The sequence below is a fragment of the Apus apus genome, chromosome 4, assembly GCF_020740795.1.
Source record: "Apus apus isolate bApuApu2 chromosome 4, bApuApu2.pri.cur, whole genome shotgun sequence".
Taxonomy (NCBI): Eukaryota; Metazoa; Chordata; class Aves; order Apodiformes; family Apodidae; genus Apus; species Apus apus.
In genome coordinates this window covers 94,087,754-94,110,840 of record NC_067285.1, presented here as the reverse complement: position 1 = coordinate 94,110,840, position 23,087 = coordinate 94,087,754, and positions in this window count along the sequence as shown.

Below are 23,087 nucleotides of genomic sequence, written 5' to 3'. Positions count from 1 at the left end.
CTCTGGGAAAAGAAAGAACAAAGAACAGCAAATAAGTATAATGTAATTGGCACAGAAGTGTTAGAAATAAATCCCTTTGTGACTTTCAAAGTGATTTAAGTATCCTAAAATAGGGAGATATTAATGCATAATTTGTATCTATCTACAATATGGAACTGTAATTTCTAAGAAAGGATTGGTGCTAATTGCAAGGCATATGATACTATTTAAGGTGATGTTTTAAAAGATTTAATTAATGGTTAAAATATTTGTATCTTAGTATTCCTTCTTTGTAAGCTTCCTAAAGCAAGTTTCAGTAGGCTTCTACAGCATTCACTGTAGAAGGTGGATTTTGAAAGACCAAGAGAGCCAAGATATAGTATTCCTGTTTCTATTCTATTATTGGCAGTGGGACCAAGTTCTTCATTATTCTATGTTTACACTATAATAATGAATTAAAAAAAAAAAATCAAATACAGACCTTTCAACTATCACTGATTTCCAGAATATTGCAGAGGGAACAAAGTGACATAAAAGCAAGTTTATTATACCCCCTTTGGTAGATTTTACACTCGGCAAACACTGTGTCATGGAGAAAGCAACTTAAATAAGAAAGAATCACTACATTTTTCTCCATTCTGTGAAGAATCAGAGAAGAAAGGAAAGACTACAGCAGGAGGAAAAAAAATCTTTTTATTACCTACATCTCATGGATTTCCTGCACCTACAGAAAATCCCGTAAATGAAAATTCTGCTGGAATTTTTGCCACATCCCCATGTCTTCCAAAAGAACTTGTACTAAGTCTAGTTGGAGCAAACCATCTTCTTAATGCTTTTTCTTATTCTGTAGTAACTGTGTTGTGCAATTTCAGAAAATGAAGCTGATTCTAACTGAGACAAGATTATAGTGGTGGTAATCCACTGGAAGTTAGTTGAATATACATTTGATGAGACTAGGAAAAATGAAGACAGCAGAATAAGATGAAGGAGATCCTGTTGGTCTGAAAAGATCTACAAATTGCTGCATACACTGTAATGTTTTATTATTTAGGTCAGAGGCTGAACATTTCATAAACAAAAAAGAGAAAGGAGGATTAAAAAAAATAATTATGGATGGAGGCGTAATAACCCGTTAAGTGTGTGTTTGTGTGTGTATGTACGTATGTATACACACACATCTCTCACCTCTTGTCTTTTGAAGTACATTTTAAGATACTCTTCAAGATTCCAGAAAATTGGCTACTTGTATCATTAACCAGTGTCATAGAGGGAGAGAATACTGGCCAACAGGGACATTCAGTATAAGGTTATATAGCTATTCTAATGTTTAGTAAGACAACAAAATACATAAATTTTTGGCTATCACTTAATGTGGCAGGATATGGTGATCACAGAATTAGAAAATGAGGTAAGTACCAAACTTAATTCAGTTTCTCTTTAGCCTCCTATCTCACGTAAGCTGTTAAAATGAAAGAGCATTTTTTTAATCTTAGCTCTTTTCACTGACAGTTCCTGGAATCAGCTTGGCACCCATTTAGCTTGTTCTGAACGAGAAAAGAGCTGTGGAACTTCTGGTGATTTTATATTCTTTTTCAGTCTGACCTCTGAGCATACTGGCAGGCATCATGTTGCCACTCTTATCTTCAGGAGCATGAAATCATGTGTTCCCTCACACTTAACTTTAAATATGAGTTTGAATATAAAGAGACTCCTTATAGGTGGTAAAATGAGAAGTATGCCTTGAATTTAGAATAATCTGGTGCTATGCTGATTAAGAATAAATAGATCCTGAATTCCAGAGAGGGCTGAAAAGCTGCTGTATGTGATAAGGAACAAACCACATGCTGGATACAACCCTATTATAACAGGCAGTGCATTTCTTCTTGCTCTAATCTGTGCCTTACATAGAGATGAAAGAAAAATGCCCCAGGTCCCTCTGAAGTATAGTTAACATTGTTTTGTATGTGTAAGAAAGCAGGGATAATCTTTTGCCCAGCCCTCGTAAATTAAGCTTGTTTCCGATCAGCGTGAATGCCCCTCTTAAATATTCTGATTTTGTTTATGTGTCATCAGTACAATTATAATGGCTAATTGATGATAGCTAGTGTGATGTACTCATCTAGGAGGACATAGAATTGATGGAAGGAAATAATGTGGAAGTGCAACCTGGAGAGCAAGACATTCAAACTGTAACTCCCATGAGGTGCTCTAATGTATCAGCTAGATACATCATTATGTATAATATTAAATACCACTTACCAGTTCCAAAGAAAACTCAGCTAGTCAAAAGAAGCATTCAGAAAGAAATAAGGTGAGAGTTTGGTTAGTCATGGAAGGAGAATGTCAGTTCTGAGAGGTACAGACTAATTTTTCTGTGTTGAGTGCAGATGAAACTAATTTAGCAACTCTCAGAAAAAAAGAAAACATCTTGCCTTTCCTTATAAAATGATAGGATCTAAAGCTTCCATAAGTTTACTGTTCAGTGGCACTCAGAACAAACAGCAAAACAACAAACAACAAGCCTAACCAGAATTAAGGCTTTGATTTAAGGAAGGATTATTAAACAGAATAGATTCTGTTGCTTAAAACAAGATGCAGATGAATTGTGAATATTTTGCATGGTTCTGAACTCCATCCCTCAACATTAATAAGGATATGAACACTAGAAGAGATGCAGAGTAGGGTGATCAAAGCTATAGAATAAATAAGATAGGACTCTTTGGCCTAGAAAAGAGAACTGAAAGGTTTGACAGTGATCCATACAAAGTCATGAATGGCATGAAGAGAGGTGGGGGAAATTACTACTTTCCTGGAATAAATGGGCTACGAAGCATCAAATGAAGTTATCAAGCAATAGCTCAAAGGTATATGAAAGATGGTGTGTTTTAATTAATGAATGAATAAATAAATAATGGATACTTTTTATGAATGACAGAATAACAAGTAAAAGACAGATCTCTCCTTTTATCTTGATCTCTTACCTAAACAGAAAACACTACTGGAGGCAGAATACTGAATTGAAGATCTCTCTCTCTAAAAACCTCAAAACCAAACACACACGCACACAAGCAGAAAAAACCACAACCCCTCAACACCACTATCTTGTTAACAAGCACAGTAAAAAGCTTTGCTTCAGGATTTTTTTATTGATACTCAATGCTTTTTATAGTGTTTCCCCAAGAGAGTGCTGAAAAATAATCCATGAATAACCACAAATACTCCTTGGAAATCTTCAGTTGCAAGTCTTCTCATGAGAAAAATTTGGGGGGGGAGGGCAAAAAAAAAAGTTTTCTTTCCTCCAAAGTGGAATAAACTTATCAATTAAACTCCAAAACTCTGTGCCTCAGGAAACATAGCTGGACTCAACAAATTATTTAGGTTATGTGCACCTGAACAGACTGTTACTTGGTTTAGTCATACATCTTAAAATGCTTTTTAAAGACAGTCATGCATTTAACTCCTGCTGAAATCAGTGACAGGCATTCTATCTTGCAATGCACTTCTAATTGTGGAGATTCATACAGACAAAAATGTGTGGCAAAAGAAACCAAAGGCTTTTACAAGCAAATTTCTAAAGGTTTGTGTTATTTCAAATTTTATACCTCTTAGCACACATACAAAACAGAAGGTAGTAGAAAATACTTGAAGAATACAGTTATATGCAGATTCTCACCAGGTGATAATTTTGGTCTTTGGAGTATCTGGACATGTGTGATTTTCCTCATCTTCTAGCTACAACTTTTAGCATCAGTGCTGTAACTATAACTTCTGCTATATCTTCTGATAACAATGAAGAGACTTTTATGACTTTTCTTCCTCAAATAAATTTTAAAACATTTAAAATTATTTCTTCGCTTTCTTATTCCACTGAAGAAAGCAATTGTGTATGAATAGGATTTCCTTTTGGAATAAGGATCATTGCAATGTACTAATAATTTCATTTCATACTATTTCTTCTTAAAATTAAATGTTTAAATAATTTTGATATTCATAAATCTAATGTGCATAGTAGAAATACTTTACTGAATACAAGTTAGCATTATTTTAGCAACAGCACTTTCTAAAAATCATGCTGTGACATGACAGGAAAATGCAAGATTAAAATGTGAAGATACATTAGTTTATTTTACACTAATATTCTTCTATGGATTATTCAGAATAATGGAGCAGTGCCTCATCTATCTAAAAATAATCCTTTTCAGCAGTGGTAGTGCAACCCCTTCAAATTCCAAACACAGCTTACAAAACAAACTGCTCCCTACACCCCAGGCAGCAGCACAAATCAAAGACCTGGGAAATGTATACTGTTGAACCTTAAAATAAATAAATAAATGAATGAATGAATGAATGAATGAATGAATGAATGAATGAATGAATAGCTTATACACAAATTCGCATGAGCCTTAAGCAAAATGCATTTCAGTCAAAGTTGAGAAACTGGACAATTTGAAAAAGAAGGAAATGCATTTGTTTAAGTGATCAAAATGAACTAATACTTAGCTCGCAAAAGGAGAGAAATATGAACTTATTTCTGTTCTTTACTGTTTTTCCAAAATATAGTTGCCACAAGTGCTACACAAAAAACACAGCAGTCGTTTACCTTAGGGTTGAAAGTTCGTTTTTCCTCCAACCAGGTTCCCTAGCTCTCTCAGTGTTTGAAGTTGCTTGTACTATCATCAGTAATGTCATTATGTGCCAAACCTGCAGTATCTCTTGACAAACAAGTTCTCTTACTTTTTTTTTCAGCATGGAAATAAGCAGAATCCCTTCTCCCTCAAAGAATATTGCTACTGTACACAAAGCAGCACTGCACAGAGTTGTTAACCAAGTTATCTGGTATGTGACTAGTACATTACTCAAATAATTTCGAGCTAGTTCATGTATTGTCATATGGCTAAAAGGTTTTGTTTTGCACTGCACAGTGTGGGGCTCCGAGCTGCTTTACACTCAGCAGAAGATTAGGCAGGAAAACCTATTTTAACTTTAAACCTAAACAATTTCAAGTGCACAGTCTGATGTGGAGGAGATATACTCCAGTCCCAGAGATGTATTACCACCTTGACGAGAGTACTGTTTTCTTGTAGAAAAACCTAGGATCAGGTATCATGCCTCAATGAGAGATCTCTGAGCAGCAGAACCATACCAGTCTCCTCAGACTCATATAGATTCTGTCCTTTGTTTTCCCACAACAACGGTGGAAAGGAAAAGGAATCAAGTATGTCTAAAGACCTTTATTTGTAATTCTTGAATCTACCTGCTACTCATTTGTGAATAACTGAATTCTTACTGAAACATTTTAGAAGGAAAAGGGTGTTAAGAACTGTGAGGTTATAAGTTTTTATGCTCTACTCCAGAGAAACCTGCACCATCTCTCAGTCACAGAATAAAATTTTGCCTCTATATCACTACAGCAGAATATAAATACTGAAGAATAATTGCTCTAATTCTTCTTTTAAATTACCCATGTAACCAGAACTAATCTTCATGGGGACAAATCTGAGCAGAGAGTGTCCAAGAACAGTCAATTTATAAGGAAGGGGACAAAGTCAGCCAGTACTTTAAATGTTTTTTCACAGAATCACAGAATCTTAGGGGTTGGAAGGGACCTCGGAAGATCATCTAGTCCAACTCCCCTGCCAGAGCAGAGTCACCTAGAGCACATCACACAGGAACACATCCAGGCGGGTTTTGATTTTCTCCAGTGAAGGAGACTCCACAACCTCTCTGGGCAGCCTGTTCCAGTGCTCTGTCCCTCTCACAGTAAAGAAATTTTTTCTGATGTTTATGTGGAACCTCCTGTGTTCCAGTTTGCACCCATTGCCCCTTGTCCTATCACTGGTCATCACTGAAAAAAGCCTGGCTCCATCGTCCTGGCACTCACCCTTTACATATTTGTAAACACTGATGAGGTCACCCCTCAGTCTCCTTTTCTGCAATCTAAAGAGACCCAGCTCCCTCAGCCTTTCCTCATAAGGGAGATGTTTCACTCCCTTAATCATCTTTGTGGCTCTGTGCTGGACTCTTTCAAGCAGTTCCCTGTCCTTCTTCTTTCCTCCATAAATTCTCTTCCTTGGTAGACATACTAGATTCTGGTGCACTCTTAATATATACTTGGTTGGAATGCTAGAAATGTAAAATCTCAAACATTTCTTCTTTAAAAATTAGTCTCTTAAAACTACATTGTGATTTCAGACCCTCAAAGGAGCTGCTTAAATGCATAATTTTATTCTTACTGTAAATTACAAGTGTGTATTTTGTTGTTAATTGATATACAACACTGGTACCCCATTATATTGGCAAAATATACCTTTGTCCAATAGGCAAAGAAAAGCAATCTTTGTGTGACATATTTTTGTTAGGTTTTTTTCCCCTCAGGCTTTTCCAGAAACTTCTGCTTTTGCTTGCTGACCTTAAAGTCATTACAGAGCATTTACCCTGTTGCTCTCAATAGCACTTAAAGACTTTAAAAAGGGCTTCCTGGGGAGAAAAAGCAGCAGTCAGTGCTGGATTAACACAGCAAGGGTTGGATATACATGACAGTGGTATCTCAGGTTTCCCCTTACTCCACCTCCCTAAACAAAAAAAAAAGAAATATAGTGGCCCAACAGCAGCAGCAATTTAGTTAAAAGAGAAAGTGTGGTATGATTCAAAACCTGTCCTGAGGAACTGTAATAGCTTCCAATACCTATGCATCCAAAAATGCATATATACATGCTATTGGGAGATTTTTAAAGCATATATTTGTAATTTAACAGGAGAGGCATGGAGATTTGTTGGCTCAATCCTCAGCTGCAATAAATCAGCAAATAACCTATTGAAATAGGTGAGAAATCCATTATCCCTGCTGTCCTCTCTGATTTGGATTATTATATTGCCACAACTTTTGTTCAATAGCTGGTTCATCAGAAAACTTTTTGAACTGTAGTAAATGGTCCAGAGAAAGGCCAGAGGTCTGGAGGACCTGCCTTATGAGGAGAGACTGAGAAGACTGGGTTTGTTCTGCCTTGAGAAGAGAAAGCTTAGGGGAGACCATATTACTATGTTCTAGTACTTAAAGGGTGGCTACAAGAAGATGGACATTCCCTTTTTACAAGGAGTCACATGGTAAAGACAAGGGGTAATGGGCACAAGTTGCTCCTGGAGAGATCCCAGTTGGACACAAGACATAAATTTTCACCATGAGGACAGTCAAACATTGGAATAGTCTCCCAAGAAGTGGTAGGTTCCCCCGCATTGGACAGTTTACAGTCTCAGCTTGACAGGGTGCTGAGCCATCTCATATAAGCTATAGTAGTATCTAGAAAGGTTGGACCAGATGATCCTTGAGGTCCCTTCCAATCTGGAGTTGAAACCTATTAGGACTATCAAGGGCCACAGGAAGAGCTTCTATAACTGCAATAGTAGTAAAAGGCTGAATGGGGACAATGCAAACAGTTGAAAGAGGTAAGTGATTTAGTGACAGCAGATAGGTAAGGGTGAGGATCTCAATGCCTTAGTGTTTGCTGAGAATGTCTCCCAGATACCTGTGCTCAGTAAACAGGTTCAGAGAAAAGAAAAACAACACTGGATGAGGTTAGTCAGAATTTACTACAGACAACTCAAGTTGTGCAAATGAATGTGATCAGATGGGCTGCATCCAAAGATGCTCAGAGAGATGGTTAATGTATTGAACAAGTATAAAACATTCTCAAGAAACCTGTTTGCCTCCTATGATAAAATAAATGGAATAATGGATGAGGTTAGACCAGTGAAGGTAATTTACCTTTATTTTAATCAAAGCTTTCAACACTGCTTCCTGCTTTATTCTTATATCCCAGTTAGAACATGACAGTGTAGGTGAGTAAAATTTAAAAAAGTAACTGGATTTAAAACCCCCCAAATCTGACAGAACTCAGAGGGTGGTAACTCATAGCTCCTTCCCTAGCTGAAGGCCAGTGACAAGTGGAGGGATTTATCCTAGAAACTGTCCTGTTTAACAACTTTATCAAGGACCTGGTCGTGAATGGAGTGCATGCTCATCAATTTTCCAGCTAATGTCAAATTGCTGGATCAGTTGATATGCTTGAAGGCAGGATGGCCATCCAGAGTAGACAGGGTGAAAGAATGAGCAACACAAACCTCAGCAAGGTTTGTCAGTGAAAACAAATGTCAAGTCCTGTGTTTGGAAAGGAAGAGCTCCCTGCAATTATATGAGCTGGGACCTGACTGTCAAAGGAGTAGCTGTTCAGAAAACACCTTGGCAGTTCTGATGGATGCAAGTTGGGCATGAGCCAGAGGTGTGTCCTGGCAGCAAAGACAGCTGAGAGCATTTTGGACTGTACTAACAGAGCATGACAAGGAGATCCACAGGAGTAATTTTTCCCCACTCAGCCCCACGTCTAGAATATCTGTTTTGGGCTCCCCTGTAGAAGTAAGATGCTGATAAAGTAGGTTGATTTTAGCACAGTTGGTTCAGCGCTGGAGTACTTGGTCTGTGAGCAGAGGATAAGGAAGTCAGAGAAGGAACAGCTTTGAGGCAACATAACTGCTTATGAGAATGTCACCAAGACAACAGAGCCAGGTTGTTCAGAGGTGCATTGAAAGAGTATGAGAGACAACAGGCATGTTAAACACAGGAGGTTCAGATTGGATGTAAGGGCAAATTTTTCCCTATGAGGATAGTCAAGCACTGGAACAGGCTACCCAGAGAAGCTGTGCAGTTTCTATCCTGGGTTTTTTTCAGAAGCCAACTGGATTAAACTCTGACTGACTTGGTCTGACCTCATAGCTGAGCTTTGAGCAGGAGGTTGGACTACAGCTCTGCCAAGGTCCCTTCCAACAGGAATCATCCTATGATTCTAGCATTTTTCAGTTATTTTTTTTAATATGCAGAACTAGCTTGGCTGTGCTTCCACACAGCTGAGTAACAAAATTGGAATCCTAGATGTTTAAATTATTATTTAAGACAATATTTATCTAATGTCCCTTAAAAAATGTGTGAATATATATATTCACTTACAGGCACCATAATAAAATTTATTAAATTGCTTACACTTATAGGGTCAAATCCACAGAGACCACTAGTGATGCAGCTCCGCTGGTGTATGTTTAGTTTTCAAAACTACGTTTGTGGTACCCAGTTCAGCAAATCCTGCTCTTCTAAGACATGTAATTAAACATTTTAATCTAATTTGTGTCCTACAGCCTTGAGCATGACCTATTGCTGCCTAAGATACCCTGCAGATAGAAAGAATCATATAGGAAATATTAAAGTAAATGAAGCAGAGTGACAGACTATGCAGCAGTTGACCACATTGCATTGACAAATAACTCAGTATGTATAGGTGACACATTAGTGAAGTGTACTGCACCTCAAGTCTCATACTCAAGATAGGCTGGAGTTGCTGAACACATATAAATCAGATATGAAGCACATTTGCAGGTGGTTTCTATGTTCTCAGCTGAATCTATGACTGACATTCGTATTCCAGACGTAGTCTGAAAGCAACTCTAGGGTTTCAAGAAAGTCTCCAAATTACAGGTGTAGTCATCTGCTTTTTTCCAGCTATCATAATACCTTGGTCATCTTGCCTTTTACAGGAAACCAGCCTTCTCTCTCCTTCCTAATTTGTTTCTTGAAAACTTGAAATGGGGTCATATTGTTTGGTCTTAAGATGCCTTAGCTGAAATGAAAAGGACTCATCTGCATCCAAAGTATACAATGACGTACTGAGGTGAGATATAAATAAAGTAGTGTGGTTGTGCAGTGCTATGACTGATGAAAGAACGACAATGCTGTCAAGACTCTCACTAGCACCCCTGAACATCACCACACTGCTTTGTGTAAGCCACCCAACTTGCTCAGGGCCAGCTCTCTGATGCCTGTATTGTTTGTGATAAAAACACTGCTTTTCCACTGAATGTGGTGCCAGGGAGCAGAAAAGCATAACACAGCCAAGCCTAAAATTAAAGGGATAGCCAAGTGCTTAAGGGCAAGCTTAACTTTAGTGGGAATAAGCTATACCAAACAGCATAGTGTAATTGCCCTCTATCTGCTGATCTATGGCTTGGCCAGTATTCTCTAACATTGAACACTGAAATCTGTGCTACATACATACCATTAGCCTGGCATCCACAGATGCTGAGTGTCTGTAGATAAGTAGCTTTGAAAAAAGCTGACTATACATTGATAAATCAACATTATAATGTGAGGTTTACATGCATGCAGACACAGATCACATGTGTAATCATGTCTACACAGCATCAGACGATCAGTAAGCGGGTACACATACAAATGTACAGCCAAGGAATGACAGATCAAAATCAGGTTTCTAAAAGCTATAATGGTGAGCTACTCTAGGAATGTCAGCCTTCAGTACCAATTACGTTGCACAGTCCTTGAATTGTTGCAAAGTGGCAGCCACACACCCTTAATCATATTCTTTGCCTACACACTGTATTCAAGCCTTCAAATCTTGTGCTGGCACTGCTTTTCAAGGAGTCTTACTGCTAGTGTGGTGGTTTGGGGATTTTTTTTGTCACCATTATTGGTGGTATTCTTTTTCCTCATTAGCAGATTTTATGCAGTATATTTTGTATTTTGCAGTAGCTCATATGTTAGAATCTTTGTCCCTCAGACCATCAATTATGCATTTATGGATACTCAGACTCATTCATACAACTCATGTAAACACAAATTCATCAGTACACTTGTAATTTAAAATTGCATTTAGGGAAAGTGTTTTCCTAACTTGCTCTGGATTTCTTTTTTGAAGTAAAATTTACACTTCTCAAGAATAAAAGAGTTTTTATCCATTCCTGCCCTACCATTTTTCCAGCCAAACATTTAAAGTTTACAACATTTAAATCAAGTAAGACTGTCTTACTCTGTGACATGTCAAAGTATAATTACATATTCTGGTAGTCAGCTGAACTTTGTCCCTAATTTGCATCGCACCTTGAACAGTTTATTTTCCCACTCATGAAACCTATGACTGGAGCTGATCTTTTATACACCAACTGGCAAAGATGAATAACTAGAAATACAGTTCCATTTGCATTAGAATGGTTTTTGGGCAAATCTGGCAAATTTTGGATGCAGGTCCTGCTGTAAGCCTCCCTAATACTTAACAGGAAAGCAAGAGGCAAAACATGAAGATTAATGCAATGAAATTCCATCTTGGAAATTAGTAAGTCTTATCCTTTCTAACATAGAATGTAACTCTCTTATTCTTATTTAAAACTGATTCTACCTGAATTAGTGTCACTGTATCTATATGATCTTCTTCTGTTTCTAAGGAAAAATAATTTATACCTATAATAATACATACAATATTGTACTCTTTTAGGAAAGGGTCTAGGATTTTTATTTTATGTTAAACTGTGTTAAGCATTGTTTAACTGTTAACACAGTTAAAATGTGTTTCATAAAACAGGCTTGAGAAAATAAATCTCTTGCTTGTCAGGCATAGCAAACCTGCTGTTTTGAAGTAACATTAACAAGCCACTTACTGTACTCAGTAAAACAGATATTAGAACTCCATATACAAAGGTACACTTGTCCTTAAGTCCAGCAGCACAGGAGCATTCAGGATATTCCAAGAGTTTCAGAAACGTGACTAATGTAACCATATATACCAAATGGTTTCATAATTTAAAAATAGGGCATATGAGACACAAAATGCAGATCTTCAACAATATTTTTTCTTTTAAAATCTCAGTAAATTACACAAAAAAATGAACTAGGAAAGACTGCAGAGCTGCCAGAGACTGAAGTTTATTGTGTATACAATTAGAAGGGAGTATACTTCTGCTTAGGTCAGTCTATGTAACAAATGATAATTTATCACCTTTCTTAAAACAATGTACCTTCCTACTATTTCTCCATGTCAGAATAGGGCATGGTCAACACCATAGGTAACACAGGGAATCGCTACAAAGTGAGGAATTCCCAAAAAACATAAAGCTAGCCTAAGAATATTCAGTGCCACACACTCCACATCCTTTGAGTTTGTTATGGAGTTACAGCAACCTCTGAGCTGCAATGGGAGGTGTTTTTTTCCCTGCTCATGGAAGAGTGCAGAGGTGATGTTGAATGTCCCAATACAGTTCTGTTGGGTTCAGCAAGGACTAGTAATAGCATAACTCTGTGGTATACTTATCAATGCTGCTTCAATATGCCTCAAACCTGTTCTTCCTTAGCTTTGATTTTTGAAGTTTCCCTTAGACTAGAGTATTTTGCTTATTTGGAAAGAAAATAATAAAGTGCCCTAATTACAAATTGAATTTTCTGGAAGATTAATGAATACAGAACAGCCGGGTTCTGCATTTTCTTCCTATTCATAGAGGTTTACTTCCCTCCTCCCGCTCCCATAAATCCTATAGCTTTATGTTTGCAGTTCTTTGATGAGAATGGGAAGATGTGATCACAACCGTATCTCAAGAATTGAGAAATTGGTTTTCTCTTATTACAATATTGTAACAGAAATAGTGGTACAAAGCAGGTGTGAACGTAAGACTTTAACAGATCTGAGATGAAGCCACTAGAGGTGTTTGAGCTCCATGGGAACTTGAAAACAAATGGCTTACAACAGCACTTTCTGACAAGTAAGTTGTGGAGCATACTTGTAAAAAGATTTTAAAATACTTCTTAGAACAGCAGGGCAAGAACTAGAAATAATATGCTACACTGAATTTATGTGTGAAGGGTTCATAAATGTTAAAGTTAACTTAAAAGGGGCACAAATTAAAACAATTAAGAAATGTCTAAAGCTTGATGGGATTTTGATAGTTTAAACTTTTCTTAAGGATATGAAGAATGTGCTCTCTCACAATGCCCTCTTCAAAAATTTACGTAGCACAGAATCATGAAATACACCTATCTCAAATGAGAACAAATTAGTAAATACAAGATATATGTACATCAGCATAAACCCATAATTAAATTGGTTTTGACTGTGATTTGTGGGATCATAGATGCAGATTATATGAACAATGCATTTTCTCAAAATTTCTCCAAGTGGAGCTTCAAAGCTGCCTTACATAGAACTATAATCCTGTGTAACTCAGGTTGGAGTTCTGGAGATCATCTGTTCCAACTTGGTGATTAATATTGGGCCAGTTAGAAGAGATTATTTAGGTACTTGGTGTGGTGGGCTGACCTTGCCTTGATGGCAGGTGCTTCCCAAGCTGGTTTATCACTCCTCTTCACTAGAACTTCCTGGGAAGTAGGGCTTCAGTGCACATAGCAGTTACTCCTGCAGACAAATATTGTAATAACAAATGTCACTCCTTCCTCTCCCCACTCCCAATTTCTCTTAGCTTTTATTGCTGAGCAGACAACACGTGGTACAGAATATGCCTTGGTTCAGGTTTGATCAGCTGTCCTGGCTTTGTCCCCTCCCTCGATCTTGCCCACCCCCAGCATACTGGTGAGGGGCAATGTTGGACAGACAACCTTGATTTCTATGAGCACTGCTCAGAAGTAGTCAAAACACTGGTGTGTTATCAACACCCTTCTAGCTACTGACACAAAGCACAGCACTATTAGAGCTGCTGCTATGGGGAAAATTAACATCTCAGTCAGACCCAATACACTTGTCCAATCAAGTTTTGCATATCTCCAGTGGATGGAGATTCCACAAGCTCTCTGGCAACCTGTTTTAACATTTAAAGAGTTTTGTTACTAATCAGGATTTTCCACATTCCAAATAGTAGTCATTGTCTTTTGTCCTATGACTGTGCATCTCCAAGAATAATTTTACTCTGTCTTCTCCGTACTCTCCCATTAGGTAGTAACAGATAATAGCAAAGTGTTCCTCTCTTCTTTTAAGGCTGAGCAAAGTAATTTTTTTCAGCTGCTTCTTGTATGTTACACATTACAGCTCTTGAAGTGGCTGTGAGGTCATCCACTGGATGTATATATATATTGTCTTTCTTATACTGAGGAGCCCAAAACCTGACCCAATACTTAAGATGTGCTCTCACACAGAGTGAACAGAAAGAAAGAGTTGCTTTCCCTAACCTGTGAGCTACACTCTTCCTTATATAGTTCAGTTTGTATTGGCTGCTTTTGCCATAAGAACATAATGCTGACATCTCATGAGGATAATCAGCTCTAGTCTGTACTAGACTGTACTGCTGCATAGCATTAGTGCATCCCAGATGCTGGACTTGGCATCTGCATTTATCTTTACTGAACTTGATGAGCATTCTGTTCATGTATTTCTCCAAAATACTGAGGTCCCTCTTAGTAGCAGCCCCATCCTCTAACAAATCAGCTGCTCCTGCCGGTTTGGTATTATACACACACTTGGTGAGAGTGCATCACCCAGGTGATTAGCAACAGTAAAGGACCTCACATTTATTAACGATGATCACCACTTGTAGTGGGCCAACACTTTGTATTGGTGCTTACAGCCCTCTGAGCCCAATGATCCAGCCATGCACCTTATTATCCATTTATCTACTGCAGAAATTATGAACATGGATATGACAATACCATGAGGAAGTAAGTAAAAAGCCTTACTAAAGGTAAGATATACAGCACCTCCTGTGATCTCCTGTTCCATTTACCCAGTCCTTTCATCACAGAAAGCTATCAGTGTGGTCAGACATAATTTGCCTTTGGTAAATCCATGCTGACTTTCTAAAAAAATGAAGTCCTTTAGGTGGCTGCAAATGGCTTCCAGGCAAATTGCCTGGAGTGTACCAAGACATTGAAGTCAGGCTGACCAGCTTGTGTCCTCCTCGCCCTTCTTGAAGTGTGACATTTGCCTTTTTGAAGTCATCAAACTTCACCATGACTATCAGCATGACCTTTATGGAAGCTTTATAAAACGTACAATCTTTTGCTATAAAAGATATTTTTAAAATTACCTCTAATAACATTGTCCAGTTTTCTAAGCATCTCTGGAAGCACACTATCCAGTCCCGTGCACTTGTGTATGTATAGTAGAAGTAGGTTCTCCCTATCTTCCTCCACAGCAGAGGAATAGTTTCTGCTCATCTTCTGCTAGTAGTGTAGGGTGCCCAAGAGACCTGGAGTCATACCTGTTTGGCAAAGGCTCCCTGAGAGGACAGAAATCAAGTGGTGAGAGGGCTTTCTGTCCCTCAGTCTTTTCCCTGTCCTTCATGATCACTTCACCTGCCCCACTAAAGAGCATTACTTCACTTTCTTTATGCTTCCTTTTGCTGCTGAGTTAGTTACAGAACCTATAAATACCTTTCACATTTCTCCCCAGTTCAGCTAAGCTTTGGCTTTCCTAGCTCTGTTCCTCCGTGTTTAGGTAAAGTCTTTACATTTTTCTCAGGTAACCCGTTACCACTGCCACCTTCTCTGCATTTCCCTTACATGACTAAATGCAGTAACCATGACTACTCATATCACTTTTGATCCCTCAGTGAGTGCAGAACAGCATTAGAATGCTAATGCTTCTTAAATTTTCATATGCACCACAGTAAAAAGTAATACATTAAGGAGATCACAGCACACAAAAGAATTCACCCCACTTTATTTTGCAACTTAATTTTTGATCAAACATCTGTCCTTGAAATTTCACATTCTCACACACATAGAAGTGACCCTGGTTCTTTGTTCACTGAAATCCAGTTGCAAGAATGAAATATTTACATAGATATAGAAACTATTTGAACATTAACTTGAAATAAGAAGGTATGAGGATAGAGTAAGAGCAGGCAAAATGTTTTCAGGTGATGTATAAAGAAGAAAATTGCTTCACAGGTAGATTCATTTTTAAAGTAAAAAAATGAAAGCTGCTGTGTCTGCTTTGTGTTATTAGGGTTGTAATTATCTATTATAGTAAAGCCTAGAGGCACATTATAGCAACTATTGTGCAAAAGTACAATTCTGTAAGATGAATCTGTAATGCGTGAAAGTACATTAGTGCAAAGGGATGTTGAGAGGCACACTTCACGATGGGCTATTTTTGCTTTACTTACGTACTGCTTTTCTAGTGCTCAGTAATATAAAATGTTTGTAGCTCAGACACTGTTGTACTATAGCAGAAGACTGGGTCCTCAGTTCAGGATCAAGACTTCATTACTAGGGGTTCTGAGAGGACATACCAATCTCCCTGTTTCTCAGAGAACATAAAGTTAGTACCTTTTACAGTTTTAAACCTATTTGCCAGAAGAGCCTGCTCCCTCCTCCCTTTTCCACTGGTATTAATTTGACCCTTTCAATTGTATCAGAGAATCTGAATCACAAAAAAAACACTAAACCCTAAACAGCACACCCAAAGCAAACCCTGAGCAAACAAACAAACCCTAAAAAGCCCACACTACAGAAGAAAACCATAAACACTCTTAAAAAAAACCACAACAAACCTCAAAACAACCCAAATACAAAATGTCCCCAAACCATCAAAAACAACAAATAGTTGTTCAGCAGACAAAACTGAACTGACTTAATGCAGAGAAAGACAAATAGAGCCAGTTGAAAGAATAGGAAAAAAACTTCATCCTTTCAGCATATTTAGGGCATGAGTTCAGCTCAAGCCACAACATAAAATTTCACCCTTTGGCCAGATTTTAGAAAACTGAAATAAGAGATATCTGTGCAAAGCCTTAGGCTTAGTGTTAGAGGTTAGGATGCATGACAGCCACTGTTCTGATAGCCAGATAAATTAGGACTCAGAAAATTATAGTAGTACATTCCTATCAGATATCTTACATGCACATACACTTCCACTGAGCAGTGGTCATAGAATCATAGTCACAGAATGGTTGGAGTTGGAAGGAACCTTAAAGATCATCGAGTTCCAAATGCCCTGCATGGGCAGGGAGATATAGTGCACAAGATTATATTGCTTCAAGACAGTGAAGACTCACACACCTTGAAGTATACTGAAGGTTTGCTCTTCACTCAGTATCTGCCCAGAAGATGTATAAGCAGAGCAAGAGATATGCTACATTCACTGATTATCAACAATCAGTCTTTGGGAATAAAATAAACCTCTGAATTATGTTTATGTCATATTACTCTGGTAAAATGAATTTGAATACCTTGAATAGAAATAAAACACAGCTGAAATTGAGGCTACATAGGCTCATAATCATAGTAGTTGTAAAGCACAGAGAAGAAATAGGATGTGTATACTACCAGTACTGAGGAAAAAAAAGACAAACCAAAAACCAAAGAATCTTCTTACGCATGAAGTTAACTGTAGAAAACAAATCCCCCAGCATCTACCCTTTCAACAGCTGAAGTATTATTTTTTCTGCTTCTAACACATCTGGAAGATGACCTTAAAAGTTAGTTGTGCATTTTTTATATCAACTTGTGGAAAAAAAACTTCACACTAAACCTTATCTCATGCTGTGTTGATGCAAGCCACGGCAAATATTATTTAGAGGCCCTGGATAAAACAGAATTTGCATATGGTTAACTACACCAAAAGAACCCATTCATACATGTACAGCTTGATTACAGGATTCATGGTGTCACTCTGTCATTTCAGCTCTCTGCAGAGCTCTAAAGAGTTCTTTGTCGTCAGACCTCAATATTTCACTAAGACAGATACGATCTGTATGCAGCCTGAGTTCAGGCTGGTCTCGTAACAATGTTGGGGTGGCACATAAGCTAGAAACACTACATCTTTGTGGAGGAGGCCTAATGGTTTTCCCTTGGTAAGACAGCTGGGTAACAATATCTGATAAGATAGGAATGTGAATGTAAATGGTGTATATGAGTGGAACACTCAAAGCTCTTGGAGAGGCTACTTGCCAAAAAAGCCACAACAAAAATAACCAACAAATCACACTGATAAAACCAAAGGTTATAAACATCTGTTGGATTAAACAATAACCAGACAATGACCATGAAAACTAGGGGCGGGGGGAACAACAAAACAAGCAAACAAACAACAAAAGATTGTTAAGCTTGAAAATAAATATTAAATAGTAATGAAAATTTGTGGAACTGAGACAAATGCACTTTAAATGGTTTGGTGCAGCCACCAGTTTGCCCATAATGGCCTTTACCCAGCCTGCACAGAGCAGCCTTCCCACTGGATGCCTTGAGGAGTCTGCATTAGCTCTTAGTTTAATAGTATGAGGCAGAGCATACTAGGGATGTGACCTTTCCATTAAATTAAGACACTGACAAATGAGTATTACAGCTGCTTACTCCTCTTCATTTGAACTAGTGTCAGTAAGGTTCTATCAGTGAGGCAGCATAGAAAAAAACCCCAACAAACACACAACTGACCCTTTTATTTAGACTACAGATTTAAAGTAATTTTCTTGGATAAGGAACAAAAGCTACCACAAGTTAGGAGCTGAGTATATTTACTACCAGCAAGCTAGTTTTAATTTCTGCAGTGTTCTTAAAGCTAATACATCTGAAGTATTCATTACAAAGAATAAGAAGCAATTGGCTAATCTAGACTCCAGTGAATTGAGACATTTGTATAAACCTGTAAGACACCATTGCTAAGTCATCCCTAAATGCCTGCACTTGAACAGTAACTTCCTAGGTTATGTTGAGAGGTGATTATATTTCAGGACACAAATTTCCATTTATTAGCTAGTTCTCAGTTATGTTCTCTTCTCATATATGTTCTTGCTGTTACTCATATCTGTAACAACTCTGCTTTTTAAACCTGCTAGAATTCAATGTTATGAAGTTTACTCACAACATAATTGGCTAATTCAATAATGTATTTTGGTCATCTGGGTACAACAAACCAAAACCTTCCATACTCAGGTCAAAGTCACATGTCAGGTAACTTTAGAAAGCTTAAATTTAAATATATATATATATATACATACTTATGTAGACACTCATACATTCATATACATTTACATATACACACACCTCTCAATGAAAATCCCCTCCATACCCAAACCTGCTGCTTCTTTAAAGCTAACTTAATCAGTCAAGCTATCTAATTTCACATAAAGTCAAGAAAAAGCCCTGCTGTATTTAAAATAATGAATGATGTTGGCGTTTTTCACTGGAAGACTTTTATAAGTGTTGACTGATTTATATTGCTATTTCAAATACCTTTATGAGCATTATGCTATTTTAAGGTGGACAGCTTTCTATAAGGCCAAAGAGCCTGTTACTCAAGAGTTCCGTTTCAGCATGCAGTACAATGCTAATTTGAAATACAGATCTTCTGTTTGAACAGTGGTAACTTAATCAGGTTTTCCCTAAAAACATTGGCTTGGACCTGTTGAAAGAATAGCTGGTTAGAAGGTATTTCTGAATTTGTGCATGACTTTAGGTGCCAACTGTTTGAATTCACTCCTGGGTGAGAGCGGGAGGGGATTGAGAGCATTGTTGTCAATCCTGAGTCAAACTGTGACACTAGCTTTCAGCCAGCAGATATGCATTCAAACTACTAGTGTACGATACTGAAGATAGTAACCAAATGGGGCTTCTGGTGTTGCAAGTGGCACCTATATGAGTTGTTTAATTACAGCTATATTACTGAGGGCTTGTTTTAGAATTTTTATAAAATAGCAAGTTATCTCAAAGTTTCAGTTGTCACTCAATATGCAAGTCATTCTCCAGCAGAGGCAACACATGACTACACCTACTTTGGAAGGTTACATGTTCCACGTCTTCCTAGAGTATTTCCACACTGAAGTCCAAAAATTATATAAACTCTCAGACATTTAATATCTTCCAAGTATTTAGCAAGGACATGTTTCTATGTGGTTTTATTTCAGTAAGATAGGTAGAAGAGTATACATTTTTAGACTATGGGCACAACTTGAGTATTCTTCTACCTTAGCAACTCAAATATTATAGGTACATTGCATTGTTAATCGATTTGACCATGAGGAAGTCAATTTGAAACATTTGTATCTGTGTTCTATCAGTATTCCTGAAATCAAATCCAAATTCAAAGTTCTCTGAAGAGACTGTCAGTTACTTAAATATTCACAATAGGGAAGTAGATAATCTGAGAAGAAGAAATGGAACTTACTATTCTTTCTTATTTCTCTGCTTTGCTCACTGAAATACTCTCAATTCTGACTCACCATTGCTTGTCTTTATGGATATAATGAAAGTTAGATTTAACTTTGCTGCTCATTTGTTCCATGGAAGAGTTCCCCTGTTCTCCCTGGAGTTTCTATACATGTAAGCCAACTGTAACAGTCATTACAGGCAGTAATTTAATGATCAGTATCTTTTTGTAGCATTAAGGGATCCAGATGCCTCACCTGTACTTGAGTAGCAGGAAGCATAAGAAAGCAGTTGCTGCCCCTGTCCTTTGTTCAGTGGTCAGTCATACAGGAAAGCAAGAAGGGGGAAATCACCCAAGTACTATGAAACAAGCCTACAGTCACATACAGAAAGACACAGCATTTCTATTGAGAGATCTTTTACTGTATAAAATAAGCTGTTTTAAGAAGCTTAAAAACTTCTGAAATAGTAAATACTGGCCCCCCAATATCGGCTCGTGACAACTAGTAATACAACTTTAGGGAAGTTATACAATTTTAAGGGAGGACTTTTTAGTCATACTTTAAATGCCTAAGTACTTCCGTTAATTTAGCAAAATATTCTGATTATAGCTGTTGTTTCTATAGTGGGAAGAAAAAACAGCAGCAGCATTTAAAAATAAAAACTGCAAGTGAAAAAGCGAGTGCCAAAGTGCCAAATCTGGGAGACTATTTGACAACTTCAAGTGCTCTAGCAACTCTCAGGAATATGCTCCCAACAAACACATGTAAAATGTTTAAGGAGAATGCTGACACAGTTGAAAATTGTTTTTACAATAAAAATCAATTTTCATTTATGCAATTTAAATATAACAGACTGAGTCAATAGAAGCATTTAGCTCACCAGATACAAGTTGTATTATAATAGGAAAATAGAAGTTCTTTGGAGCAGACTTGCCATATATCAAATAGGATCATTATAGTAGCTTTCATTTCCTTCAAGACAAGTGTTAAGGTGCTCTCCCATCTATTAGAACAAACTTCCAATAAGCAGCACCTGTCCTGCCTCTTAAACACCATTTTTCTCTACACCTACCCAGTCTCAAAATATTTCTGCTCTAAGGTGCTCTGACTTACTTAATTGAAACTTGCAGACCTGAATATTCATCAGGAGAGATAACAGTCATTATTTCTTTTCCTGACTGTCCTAACCACTAGAACAGTATTAACCTCCTGTCTCCTTTATCTTGAAGGATAGAGGAGGAAATGGATTTCCTTGGAAAAAAAAATAAAATAAAAAAATCACAAAAAAACCCCAAATATAGGAAAATCCTTCCTGGAGTCTCTTAGAGCTTGAAGAGTGTACTCCTTCACAAACTATCAAATGTCTTTTAAAATCAAGGATCAAATAGATTTACAGTTACTATTCCACATGGAGTGTTCAGACAAATGATTCCTTGAGTACTTCCCTCTGATTTTGTGATTGACAGCAGCTGTCAGCAACAACTTGTCTGTGTACCAAAATGTAGTCCTTTCCTACCTCTCCATACTTTGTGTTAGGACTTAATACAGGCAACCACATTAACACAGCTGTATTCTGTTTGTTATTACCAATAACTTATTTATTAAGTTAGGTCACCAAAATAAGCCCAGCTTCTCTGGAATTACTGAATGCAGAGCTTGCCTGGTCAACTTCAACACCAATAGCCATTAACTACTAGTAGAACAATTTTTTTTTAATTTTTTTTTTTTTCCTCATTTGGCTTTGTTTTGGGGATTTAACCACTGCACTACATAATTCTAACTGAGCTTCATGACCCTATCACTTTCATATTTCTTTCTACAAAACAATTACTTCAAAAGAAGGCAAGAAAATCCCATTATTTGTTCTGTATCCTAAAAAAGATGTGAAATGGATTTTGATCTTCTTTTTTTCTGATTATAACAAAAAACTCTGACTTGTTTCCTCAGCACGTTCAAACCAGTAGATTACTAGATAAAAGGTAGACAGACACACCACAAAAGAGAAGCCAATATCACGTAGATTAAAATAATTCATTTATCATTTATAATTTATACTAAGTTTGATTTTGCTGAAGCCTTTCCAGGATCCTGAAATTGAGTGGATCAGAACCTATCTCCTTAAATCAGAGCACAGAAAAGGAAAACAGAAATCTGCTTAAAAACTTTCAGGTTAACACAGAAAATAGGATAATTTTTTGGGGGGTAGTGAGGAGAAGAATGTTAGTTTTGAACAGCTAGATGCCAGCTTTTTCCTTGCTTTAGTAAAAAGGAAGTATGCAATAGTGACAGCAAAAATGAAAGACTCTCAAAAATATATAATTATCTTTGAGTTGTTATGTGTCAATGCAGGAAGCAAAATAGCACAGAAGTCCATTGTAGATACGTAATAACTACAGTAAAATCTGTAGTTTCATTACCACACTTACTTTGGTCCACTTGCAATCTGTCTCACTTTGCATCCTTCCTTTAGGCTAGCTAATCCTCCTGCCAGGTACCCCAGCTGCTTTAGCACCAAATACCTTAATAAGCCTTAGGAAACTTGCCTTCTAGATAAAAAGCAAAACACACCAGTAATCTCATTCTTCTGTCCCCAGAAGGGATTCTTTAACTTATAGAACACCTAACCTGGAAAACAACTAACTTAGAAACAACCATCTTTACTTGAAGGAAAACACCTTTTACATTGTATTAAAGCTTTCTAGGTGATAGAAAGGCCACATGACTGGGTCCTCCTGTTGTTGTTTTGTTGTTTGTATTTTTCTGAAAGCAGAACTAGCCACTCATCTGAGGGTTTAAGTGCCTCTATGCCCTAGCATCCTTCTGTATATGTGTTTCAAAGTAGATCTTAATTTAGCAAACATTTAAGGCATATATTAAGAAAAAAACCCCAAACCAGAACAGAACAACCAAAAAAAACCACAAAACAAAACAACAAACCTGTGAGAAACATCTGTCATGCCAATGAACAGGCCCACACAGATCCTTCAACGAAGCACGGTTTATTTACATTCTTGCAAGAATGGGTGACCTAAACAAGTAGGCACACCCATAGTAAGGTGAATAACGGTTTATATTCCCTATTCCCGATGCAAAGTTCCCTCCCCTGTTTCCCCACTGGCTGGGTACTCCAGGGTTTACAGCCTATCTGATGCTTCAAGTTATCCTATAAGTTTCCCGCCCCTGTTTAC